The 12,729-nt window shown below is 40.2% G+C and overlaps 1 protein-coding gene across 1 annotated transcript in view; it reads left to right on the top strand.

The window, feature by feature from the left end:
- Positions 1-5,380: 5,380 nt before the first annotated feature.
- Positions 5,381-12,729, top strand: part of fstl4 (follistatin-like 4) — a 208,942-nt gene continuing 201,593 nt past the window's right edge. Inside the window, exon 1 of the mRNA XM_084940729.1 lies at positions 5,381-5,814. The gene's annotated coding sequence lies outside the window, so the exon portion shown is untranslated. The remainder of the gene's footprint in view (positions 5,815-12,729) is intronic.

Genomic DNA, 12,729 nt, shown 5'->3' with positions numbered 1-12,729 from the left:
AAGTACTCCAAAGGGTATTGTGGTCACATAGAATAAAATATTGTAAGGAAACAAATGAGGGTATTTGTAAAATAAATTGCTTTGCAAGTGAAAAACTTGTGCATATCTCGGTAAGGATATGTGCAAATGTGTACTTTAAGCTTGTGTTCCTGCTGCCCTTACACTAACAAGTCTTCCAAGTAGCTCACTCCTGCAGGTGTCAGAAGGAGGCAGGGCAGCACGGCCATCAGTGAGAAATATGAGCTGTAAGCCGGAGCTCTAGCACCATTACCGCCAGCGTCTTACTGCTGCTTTCATCTGTTAGCTCTATCTCAATGGTCATCTGGGGAACCTGGCGGCCGCGCTGCCATCAAATTGGAGCACGGCAGGAGGAGGAAACAAAGACCATTATACAAGGTGTGTGTATGCGTATGTGTGGGCACAGGCGTGGGACCAAGAGTGAGAAATGTAGTTCTGTGCAAGCGCCGGCGCGTGTTTCTGCGTATGTGGGAGCACAATGCATCTCTGAGTGTGTGCATTAGCACGCACGAGTGCGAGTGCGTGGCAGCATAACAAATCAAAAGCCGTGGTTTGTCCATGAGATGCCTCGTGGCTGGAGGCTACAAAGAGAAGCTAAGGCAGCACTTTGTCTGCTCTGCTTCTCTCTGTCTCTCTCCAGTGGCAAGTTGTTTCATTGAACAATGGTAGTACAGCTGAGACACTACAGGTTTGTCTGACAGCTCTATTCAGTAGAATACAGGATGAAGTAAAGTTATTTATGTTTCCGTGTGTTTGTGTAAGATCAGAGGTGTGTCAGCATACACAGAGAGATGTTTTTTTTTCCTTCAGGTACATTAATGTCATTGTTGGTGGAACATGTTGAGTACACAGAGAGCCTCTTCTTGGCTACAAAATGACAACTTAGAAAACAAAATGTTGGAATTTCCTCCCAGTTTGATTTTTCAGAAACTGCAGTGTGTTCAGTGTAAGTTTTTGTTTGAAGTTGCGACTTGAGACAAGGGCATCATTCACAGTGTTAAAGCGATCTGCTTTTGACATAGTGTTTACACTGCAACGATTTTCTGTCAGTGTTTTACCAAAATGTCAACTGAACTGACCAAATAAGCTGATCATATGATGTGTTTCAGGCCTTAGTAGGAAATGGTAATTGTGCAGTGACTCTGGCATGACAGAATAATGGCAGCCACTGATTTTAAATTGAATGTCCACCTCTCACCCTATGACAGCAGCCCTTAAGTCCAGCACTGAAGCTGTAGTCACAATGCTACTGCTTGTTTTTGTTTGGCATCCACATTATCCCAACATCAAATCAAGCCACCACATCTTTTCGGATTGTCCAGTTGTTAAAAACTGATAATACATGTATTTAGATAAGCGGGGATTACAGTTTAATGAGCAGTTGAATCTGATAGGCTGGTTGGTGCTATTAGTTAATTTTTACATTTTGAGTGATCGTGTGCTGCATGTAGCCTTATGTTGCTCCCAGTGATGGCATGGAAATGTTTCTTCATTAATACAAAAATAATGACATTTGAAGGTGTGAAGCGTTCATAGTGCAGATGTAAATAAAGTTGCGGTACTTTACTATCTATCTAGCACTATGGAAAGCAGTGAGCATTAACAGATTCTTTTTTATTTTTGTTTTTTGGTTGACTTTTTTAAAAAGTTGGAGACCACTTCAAAAGCAACTTTTTAAATAGCTCAAGCAAAACAAAACAAACTGTATCTGCGCACAGTGCCACAATATGCGTGTTCTAACTAAATATAAAGTTGCTGCTGAGAGAGTGAGAGAAGAAAATGTTAATATAGGACACAGAGATGGAGCAAGAAAAAGGTCAGGGGAGGCGGATGAGAGATTGTTTTCAAAGGTAAGGACTGTTCAGTATGTGATATTTGGCGAAGAGTAATTTTAAATCTTACTGTCCTAATTCATTTCAGAATTCTAAAATCAGATATGGGATCTGTACATGACGTGCTGTTTCATCAAATGTCTTTCAAAACAAACTGAAGCGTACTAATTTTGTAGCACTTTTATATAGTTTAGTGCAGACATCAGTTTATATTTAAGGTGATGATTCAGTGAGCTCGGAGATGATCCTGGATGGCCTGCATTTCTCTCCCATGTTTCCTCACTTTTCCACCCTTTGGTAGAATGTCCGTTTTGCTTTTTCCTCCACCCATGTTTTACTGTATCTCATCAGCTCATGGTATTTAAGGTGTGTTGTGCTACTCTCCGCCAAATCCTTGTCACCATTATGGTGGTAATTAGGTCTCTGTTCTTGTGTTTTCCATTCTGTAACCCTGATTTTCCATTTGCTATCCAGTTAATTGCCTGAAACCTGTCGGTTTCTGCAGTGCTCCTAGACTCCTGTTGTCTTGAGAAGCTTGACAGATACTTCCATTTACCCTTAACTTGGCCCTCCAGCCAGTTGCTGAATCAACAAAGAAAAGGACTTACCTGAAACACACCTGCCTGCCTCTATATCTTTATATTTAAAATCTAAATTTAAATGTATAAGTAGGTACGTTTTTTTAAAAAGTCTGTGTATTTTTACATTTAGAAATTGGAGGTCTCGTCTACTCTAAATGATCTTGACATGTGCTCAGTGTATGTGTACGAATTGCATCAGTACTGGCAGTGGTGAGCTGGAGGAAAAGCACATAAAGAAGAGATATGGCTCTGTCTCCTGCTGTTTCTGTGTCTGTGGGAGCACCTGGGTGAGAGAGACCTTTTAGTGCTGACACATGCCTCAGTGCCTCTAAGGTTGAGGGGAGAAGATATTATGTTTCTGATGTATGACTACTAGTACAAACACTCCTGTCCTGAACAAACGATGACAGAGATAATGATGACTGCTGTAGCTGCTCAGTACCCACATGCGCATCTGAAAGTTTGTCCAGACATGGGTGTAGCTGTGGGTAAAATGCAAATGATGTTCCATTTGTGATGCCACACACGGGTTCTATATGAGCCCCTCCAGGGTTAATTCATATTTGTACCATTTAGGTGTGATTGATTTGCTACTCAGGGTACGCTTACAGCAGCCTGAGATCGTCTCTGCAGTGCCCAGAGAGCTGTTTGTTTTATGAATAGATCTGGTGTGCATTTGTCAATAATATAGATCAAAACATTTCCACTTCAGTGGCCCAGAGATGGGTTAAGGAATGTGTGTATGTGTGTACTATATGTGTCTGTCTGTGTCCTCGTGTTTATCATAGAAATGAAGAAGAGGTCCTATATAAAAATGTGTAAACACGTTTTAAATACTTGGAAGTTTATTGTAGGGTCGTTCTTCAGCATTAGAAAGTAGGTGTTTGTGTTTGTCGTGCAGTATTTGAAAAGCAAAATACTCAGAATAGTCTGCTCTGCTCTTCATCACAGTGAAGACAGTATAGAGAGAGCAAGTTATATTTCAAAAATATTGAGGTTAGAGTCAGGCTGCTTTAGTGCTCTTGGGATCTCAGCTAAAGTTTACTAATTAGTTTAAAGAAAGGAAAATATGAAAACCAAAACTTTTACAGGCTGAATGCAGTCAGGTAGTGTCTTATAAGTTGAGGCTGTTCCAAAAGATAGAAACTACCCTAAAAACTGAGATATTCAGAAGCTGAAAAGCAACAAACAAGACATCAACATGAATCTGTAATTGTTAATCTTTCTCTTTTAAGTCTATGCAGTACGTACACGATTGCTTTCACTGGATTGTGTTGTGTTGTGGATTGCGTGGATTTGAATCGGTATCCAGTTTATTTACATATGTAAGTTTTAAAATTTGAATTCATGTGGCCTGAGTAGGCTCTTTGGTGTGGCCTGACCAATAAATGTATAAAACTTGTGAATAATTATAAGTGCATTTAAACGACTACATTGAACACCCTCACAATCTGTTAACCAGCATCATCCATCCAATAAGCAACCAGTATAACAACCAAAAAATTGCATTCTTAGTAAACAACCACACACTTAAAGTATATAGCAATGTCTTATAGGGCAAATAGCTTTACCTTCTAAACCCAGAGCAACATCCTCCCAAAATATAATACAATATTAAGGCCTTTGCATTTGATTATATTGCTTTTCTGAGAATTTTTGTCTTGCATCTAAAAAGTTACTTCAGTGCTCTTTTTATTGCTGCACATGCTAAATACTGCTTCAACTGACACTGCATCTCCATCTCTACTTGGCCCACATAACAGACTTCCCTCTATGTGCCTCCTTGCCAGTCTGTTTCCCAAATGCCATATGAACATTAAAACACCCCTGAATAACACATGAATCCTTTTGTTTTCCACACATTTGTAAAACGTAATTGATGAGATATGTTACCAAAGAGACACCAAAAAAGACAAAAAATAAACACTTTTCAAATTATTTTGATTCATGACCATGAAAAAAGGCAGAAGGTTCTTTAGGGTCATGCTGCCTATTGCAACACTGCCATTTTCCATCTTATCAGACATCATCTGTTACTGCAAGTTGGGCTGCTATATGGACAATATCTGATAGAGTGAATTACAATTTTTCTTTCTTTCTTTCCTTCTTTGTGCACAACAACTTGATGACTAAAGCGCCTTTCTTCACTTTCCCCCTATACCCACTCTCCCCCTTTTCATTTCTTTCTCTTTGATTCTTATTTTTTTTCAGCCTTCTTTTTTTTCGTTGTCTTGATAAATGTTACATTGAGCATTAATGTTTTAGTGCCACATGCAATTTTGATGGTGGTGCCACCATTCTCGTGTCTTTTTAGAATACAGTATGTAGGCCTAATTGTGCCACGCGCACTTTAATATTCTTCCATTTTATTCCATCCCAACAAGTCCTCCACTTACATGAAAATGTGTAAAGGGGACCATAGAGATGATGATTACTTCACTTACAAGTGTTTGTTATACTGTCAGCTATGGCTCCATAAGGCAGCTTTGCAAAAGATGACATTGACACTCATGATAAAAATCAAATGTTGTCATGTTCTTCTATCAAGCACCAGCACCATTCCTATCATGTGTCACTGTATTAAAAAAAAAAAAACAAAGTGCAAAGAAGTACAAGAATGTTGGTTGCTTGCATTTTTTTCTTTGTTACTTTCAACGCCTGAGTTTACGCCATTAATTTTAAACAAGATATATTTTAGGTAGTATCTACTTAAGGGTCACCACGGATCAAAAAAGGTAACCGATTCAAGTCCTGTACTTTTATACAAATACAAAAAATCACGGGTATTATTGTACCTGTACACTATGTGAACTTCATAACGTTACCGACATCTTGCATCTAAGGTTGTTACCAACCCCTGGTTAAAAAAACAGTACGAATAAAAACTGAAAACAGTCTTTGAATATTTCACACGACGTCTTTCTCCCCTGCAAGGTATGTGGTCCTCGCGAGTGTCTTAGCACGCACGCAAACACGCATGCACACAGACACACACAGGTGTCGCTTTCCAGTGCGATGGATCTGCAGATGTAGCCTCACCGCATTTGGCGTGCAGCGGCTGACGTCAGGAGGAGAGCGGAGTGAGAGGAGTTGAAATAGGGGCAGAGCTGGAGCGTAGCGCTGAGAGGAAACCAGCCAGAGGAGCCGGAGGATGGCAAGCCGCTGCTGAGAGTTGGGACGCTCTACCCGTCGCTACTAACACAGCTGCTGCTACTATTACACTAGCCCATAATTAATTTGAACCCTTTAAACCCTGTCGAGAGGTGGAGAGGAGAGGAGTGGAACTAAGGAGCGCAGACTGGACGAGTCTCTGCGAGGAAATCTGTGGCATATTTGCACGAATTTCCTTTCTTTTATAATCCGTTTGCCTCGGAATACCACAGGTAAGGTGAAAGGTTTATGTACTAAGTCGGGGTGTGGGGTATCAACTCACTAAAAGGCGCATTTATCTGCCGTTTCTTTCTTCCTTTTTACAAGTTTGGCTGTTTTGGGTGCGTGACACCGCTTTATCCGCACTATTTGCATTAGGGTGAGTGTGATTGAACGGAAACTGTAAAGGGGATGGCAGTGGCGTGCTTTAATGTTGAATTAGTTACAGCTGAGGAGAAATGCATCAATAATACAGAGCTCTAGAATTTACAGCCGGGGAGATGTGTGAGAGGTGCAGCTTTATAGCGCAGGGCGATGTCAGTGACAATCTGTGACAGTTTTTAACTACACTGCCTGCTATGTCGCCTTTTGTCTGGCGCAAAACGGCTTGTGATTAATCATTTCACATGACCACATGCCACCTTTGGTAACCTCACATAACCGTGCAGAGGCTCTACCTGCACGAAAATAACAGGGCAATTTTTGATAAATGGGTCCAGGAGGACTCCTTTGCCCGGATGCGCCAGGTTTGCTCAAGCAGCAGAGGGACTGAAATGATAACACTGTGAGACGCGCACACACACCTCACATCGCTGGGCTCTATGGAACTGATTCTTGGTCCCAGAACCCCCCCCGACACACACACACTCCCCCCTTCTTTCGTCGGCCAATTGCTTTCTTCAGGACGCTGGCAAGACTTTATCTATTAACAACCAGGGTCTTATGGAGCACGCAAAAACTCTTATATGAGTGTAAAGGGCACAGAATCCGAAACACGGCGAGCTTTTCTTGTCTGATTGCGTTAAATGAGCTGCTTCGGCGCACTCTCATGGGAAAATCCTATCAGTGTCACCAGAGAGTTGGCACGGTGGAAGCAAAGCCTCCGTGACGGCCAGCGGAGTGGGAAATGAGGATTGGTCGGCGCACACGCTGCCGTAGTATAGCGTATATTGCACCGGAGCTCTCCACGGTGCTGAAAATTCTCCGGCCACTTGCTTCCCTTCTCAGTTCCTTCCACTCGCTTTTTTATTTCTTTTCTTTTCCTTTCTTTTTTTTTTTTTTTTTTTTTGCAGTCTCTTTTCGGATTTGTTGGATTCGCTCTCTACTTGGAACCAGATATGCAGCCGACATCAAACGGGTGAATTATGCTCATTCATCACTGTGCTATGTGTACAAATAGGTTTAAAGTCCCAGCCTTTCATTCTTATGCCGGCAAACAACCCATAAAACTATAAACTGAGGCAGGTAGTCTCATACAGAAAGGCATGCAAATATATTGCTCAGAGCGACCGTCAGTCCCAACCCCCTGCTCCTAAATGAGAACATTAATAGCAATACTTCTTGCTAGATCTGTTTGCTCTAGAGGCTCCGATCTGTAATTTACTGTTACACATATCGTTTAGGCACAAACCTGTTCATTCTTTGCAGGGATATAAGCAAGCATGTCCCAATGCATACATGCTGACTCCGTGCAGACCTGCTAAAGCTGTAACATATACCACCAAGAAAGCATGAGGACCAGGACGTAACCAGTACTTATCACGGTTATATTAGAACAGCAAGAGTTGGGGGATTAAGGGAGTTAGCTCCGAACTCTGTCAGCGCAATTCTGCAGCTCACCTTGAGGTCAAGTTGAGAAATAATGATGTAGCCAGAATAGTGGCGCAGTCGGGCACATTGTAGTTTGCAATCTGCTATGAAACTTATTAGCTGTCAAACAGAGAGCCATTACAGCGTGGTGTCCAGCAGATTATGGCTGCTTGTTGTTGTTGTTCAGAGACAGCTTTAATAGTCGGATGACTCACGCAGTTACAGTACTGACACTGATGATACACTAGTATACATATGCACATGCACACACAGAATCTGCACTATAACGATTATGTCTCTTCCTGAGTGCTCTCCTGCTAACTGCCAGAACCAGCTTAAAGCAGAATGTGTGCATATATACACGTGCTATTATGCAGTGCATGGCAATAGAGGTCAACAATGGCAACAGAGCTCCTACTATGGTTGTGTACCAAGAGCTTTCACACGCTTCTACTGGTGTTTTGTATTATATGGTATACAAGGTTTATCCATCCTCTAAGAGTGCATCACAAGCATACAAAATGTAAACTGTAGTCAGCGTCCCGACTCGAAGTTCACACGGCAGAGCTGGATTTGTAGTCATTTTTGTTGGTGCAGTTTCCGGCTTCCGAGCTTGATCGCGGAAAGAAAGAGTTCAGACAAATAGTTCATTTAGGGTATCCTTATCTCTCAATTTGGTTCGAAATCACTATGTTAATACTCTATAAATGTGATGCTATGGTGATCCTAATAGAGGAATGCCCTGCTTCAAGAAGGTCAGAGTTAAGAGCAGCAGGTCGTTGTTCAGTCTCTTGCTCCAGGAGTTTCCAGCAGAGGGAATCCTTGTTGGCAGCAAATACTTTTAAATTGTGAAAATGACCAAAACCTCAGCTTTGTTACTCCAAATGACAATTTTAAGCTGTGCTTAAAAAATTACTTTTGCAAATAGAAATCCAGCATATAAATGAGAGATTTGAGTGGTGTGTGATAGTATGCTGATTGGGGACTGTTAAACGGGAAAAAGTCAGTTGGCTTCTCAACAGATTTGGATTATTTAGGTGTGTACAACTGTCTCATAGCAGGCAGCAGCAGACCAAGTTATCAAACAAAAAGTAAAACTGTTTTTTTAAGTAACTGTGTTTTAAAATTGGACAGCATTTTGTAGATTTCATTGTTTAATTTGCTTTATTGATTGGTTGACTGATTAACTGATTCTCTGATTTATTTGCACCTTTTTTGCAGTGAGTAGTCATTTTAATTAACACAGTCACTGCAGGCTCTAAACAATCCACAGTTAAAGAGGCCTGGATGACATTTTTGTGTAACATTTAATTAGGGCAAATTAAATTTTCTTATCACTTATAATTTCCCAGTCGTGAACAGTGATGCTTGGCATCACATCACCTGAAACCCATGCAGAGTTCATCTAATCAGGAGCAGGATTTATTATCGCTACAAAGCAGTCCCCTCAGGTAAACCATACCCACTTGGCTCCCTCCATTTCTTTACACTTTGAAACTTTACTCTGCAAATTTCCCAGAGAAATGTAATGAGCCATGCTTCAAAGCAAAGGTAAAGATGCATTATATATGGCGAGTTGTACTCTCCTGGATTGCTCCATCTGCAAAAACACTCACATTTGGATGCTTCTGACAAGATTCAACTTTTGAAACTCTTTCTTGTGGGTCTAACCAGGGCGCTCGAAGTCTCACAGAGAGCTTTAACTGATTAAAATGAGGTCTATGACAGTAAGAATTAATATGAATGACATTGAAACTGAGGTAGGGTTGTAACTTGGTCCATTAGATTCTCTACATTTTTATTTCACATTACTGTGGCCATTGACTCACCTGATAAGTCCACTGTACTCCCCGTAGAGTGCAGGAAATGTGGGCAGCATGGTTCACTTGAAATTCCGATCACTAATGTTGAACTTCTAGAAATGACCTTTACTGCTGCATCCCATATGAACACAGCAGCTGAGCTGAGAGTATCAGCAGCGCAGCTCTGAGCAAATAGTGATTGCCGCCTCCTCTGCTTGAATTGAACTGACCAAAGAGTCAGAGGAGAAGAAGAAATGCATGGAGGGGTTACAAAAAGGTCACCTAGCATATGTTTTCTGCAGTGAATTTATTCAGCCATCCGCCTGTCCCTTTTATGAAGCCTCCCCACCACCGCCACTATTTAAAACTGTCATATTGTATTTATTTATTTATTTTTTACTCAAAGTTGATTTGCCATATCACATTTCAAGAGTGATATGATTCAAGCTGTCTAGGAATTTTACTTCGCTTACTGTAGTAGAGAACTCATTTACTGAATCATTCTGCGTGTCCAGTGGAGTCTGCAGTTTAGCATCATCAACGTCATTAACGATTAGTTATAAATAATAAAACTGCAAAGGGTTCAACATATTGAATGAAGATGACTAGTACTACAACATGAGTTCTAATTATTCTTCAATCAGCGATAATTACATACAGAAACCAAAGTGCCTCTAAAGTGCCATTCCTGCCACGGGATGTGTTTTCTGTCACCTGTTTTTCTCCCTCTTTGCTACTGCTGTATAATTAACAGATGCAGTCCTGTTAGCCCAGCAGACCACCCAGTTATGGCACTGCAGAGCCTCCTGATATCCTTTTTGCCCTTACAGCCATGTCATACATCCTGCAGGGATTTATGGATTTAACAAGTCTCCCTCTGTTTGTGTCTTTCAGACACACATGACAAGCATGATGTGAGCTTTAACACCCAAGGGCTGTAGATCTGTTCACGGAAACTTGTCTAAGAAAAAAGCCAAAAGTCAATATTAGAAAAGCAAAGTGGGACAGGAAGAGAATAGTGTATGGCACCAAAGAAGGAGCCACTATTCATTCTCTTTCTCTCACCAGTGTCAAGATGGTCTTATTACTACCTAACTGCCTGAAGCTCTGTCTCTTCTATAGAGAAAGAAAGTAGCAAAGAGAGAGCGTCAGACAATAATTAATTTGGAGGCAATGCAAGAGAAGCTGATTTGATAAGGATATCTCGCGCTAAAGCACGACAACCTGCGCCGTACTCTCTCAGTGGTCCCTGTGCCTTTTCCGGTTGGCTGAAGCATTATTTTTCTGTCTGAGTGTGCATTTTAACACAATCTGAAAAGGGACATGTGGTGCTGTTTCTCTGCAAAATGAATATATTAACTTTTCTATCACCGCTGCCATATGTTTTTGTTACGTGTTTTAATTGCGTTAATGGCGTCCTTATTGTTGCTCGTATTATTCGCTCTGCTGTTGGCTGTTTCCACGCTTGTGTTTGTGTCATCTTGTTTGTGCGTGGTGTTAGAGCTTTATTCAGCTTTGTTTGCTTTCAACAAATTGCTAAGTTTTTAACTTTTACCAGTTTTTAGATTTCACCTTTTATCACACAGTCAATGGTTTATACAATCTCCCAAATCGAACAAGCAGCGCTACCTGCTACAGCCTGCAGCTGAAACATAATCAGGCACTCTTGTAAGAACATTGTTTAATAACACGTTGCAATAATAATTGTTGCAATAATAAGTTATTAACTAACTAAACTTTAATCATTTTTCACTGTGTCACACTCCTCCTTTTTCTAAAGCAGTCCTGGAAAACTGGATAACAAAGTAGGGTTTCCTTTTTACAAAAGCTTGCCCAGATAAACTGCTCAGTCTTTCTTGTTCTTTCCACCTGGCAGCAATTGTTTTCTTGACATTATTATTATTATTTTTGTTGCATTATGTCGAATAATATCAGATTTTATTTCACTTGCACCCTTTGTTGCATACCTTGAGCTAGTCTATTTGACACAAATGGGGGGCTTGTCTGTGATATTCAACCCCGTTGGTTAAGGTAGAGAGAAGTCATGGTTGGTCAGAGAGGCTGCAATAAAATGATACTTCAGCTGTACAGGGTGGGCCATTTATATGGATACACCGTAATAAAATGGGAATGGTTGGTGATATTAAAGTCCTGTTTGTGGCACATTAGTATATGTGAGGGGGCAAACTCCTCAAGATGGGTGGTGACCATGGTGGCCATTTAGAAGTCGGCCATCTTGGATACAACTTTTGTTTTTTCAATAGGAAGAGGGCCATGTGACACATCAAACTTATTGGTAATGTCACAAGAAAAACAATGGTGCGCTTGGTTTCAACGTAACTTTATTCTTTCATGAGTTATTTACAAGTTTCTCTTTGTTCACAGCCATTGACATGTCGAAGAGGTTAACACGTGAGGAGCGGATCGAAATTGTGTTAATATCTGGTGAATGCAGTAACCGGGTCATTGCAGCAGATTTCAATGCAAGACACCCTAGGTTCTCCAGAGGCCTGGTAATGAACTAATCATTTGATTCAAGTGTGTTGACAAAGGGTGATATCTAAAACCTGCAAAATAATCCCTATTAGTGCCACCTACTTCAATCAGAGACATTATCAGATGATGATAAAAATCTATAAAGAACAAGAGCTTAATGCTGCGGAAAATCATTAATCTTGGGATTTAGCACACTGTGGCAAAATAAGCATTTGAATTTGAGTTAATTATTTTAGCTCTCAGTGCACTCTTGGTGCCTGTTTTTTTTTCTAGCGTGACAGCCACACAAACTTTAAAATGGATACAAAGAACATTAAATGTTACAGTCTAATAGTCTTAAAAAACATGGAAATCACTTTAGTTTGTCAGCAGATCAAAGTCAAATTAATTTTATTGATTCAATGGGTTTTCTTGGTCTGTATTTTGTGTTCTAGTAGCTGCAATTTCATCAGTGTGAAAGTGACTTAGCAGCAGATTAGAATCAAGTACAAAGACATTTATAGATTTTATGCATCACCGGCTGAATATATGTAAATTCCAGTGAAATCGCACTGCACAGTTTGCCTATTGCAACTTAATTAATTGGTAACTGGTATTATTGGTAAGTTATGGGTCAATAGTTTGCACATAAACCGTGTATTTGCCCTGCAGATAATCTGTATCGCACTTAAACCATGCTGCAAATACAGATAATTAGTAAAAAAAAAGAAAAAAAAAAGAAATATGGTGCTTTCAGTCAATTTCAGTCAAATCCCTGAACATAACCTGCTCTTGTCCAGGTTATGTGTTCAGCGTATGTTATCATTGTGATTTATTTAGGTAAAATGGAAAACTAATTGTAAAACAACAACAACAAAAAATTGTTTAAGTAATAACACTCAAAAATAGTACAAGAAATCAAACCGACTGTTACAAAACTATTGAAAATCAACACTTTCAACACAAACCCAAACAGAAACCCAAATGGAAGAATTTATCACTAACAATCTTACACTCAGATACAGAAAAACCTGGGAGTACAACCATTTGAGCCAATGTACG

This window comes from Perissodus microlepis, chromosome 10, assembly GCF_051167445.1.
Source record: "Perissodus microlepis isolate ML-2025 ecotype Zambia chromosome 10, ASM5116744v1, whole genome shotgun sequence".
Lineage (NCBI taxonomy): Eukaryota > Metazoa > Chordata > Actinopteri > Cichliformes > Cichlidae > Perissodus > Perissodus microlepis.
This window is presented reverse-complemented; position numbering and strand designations above follow the sequence as displayed.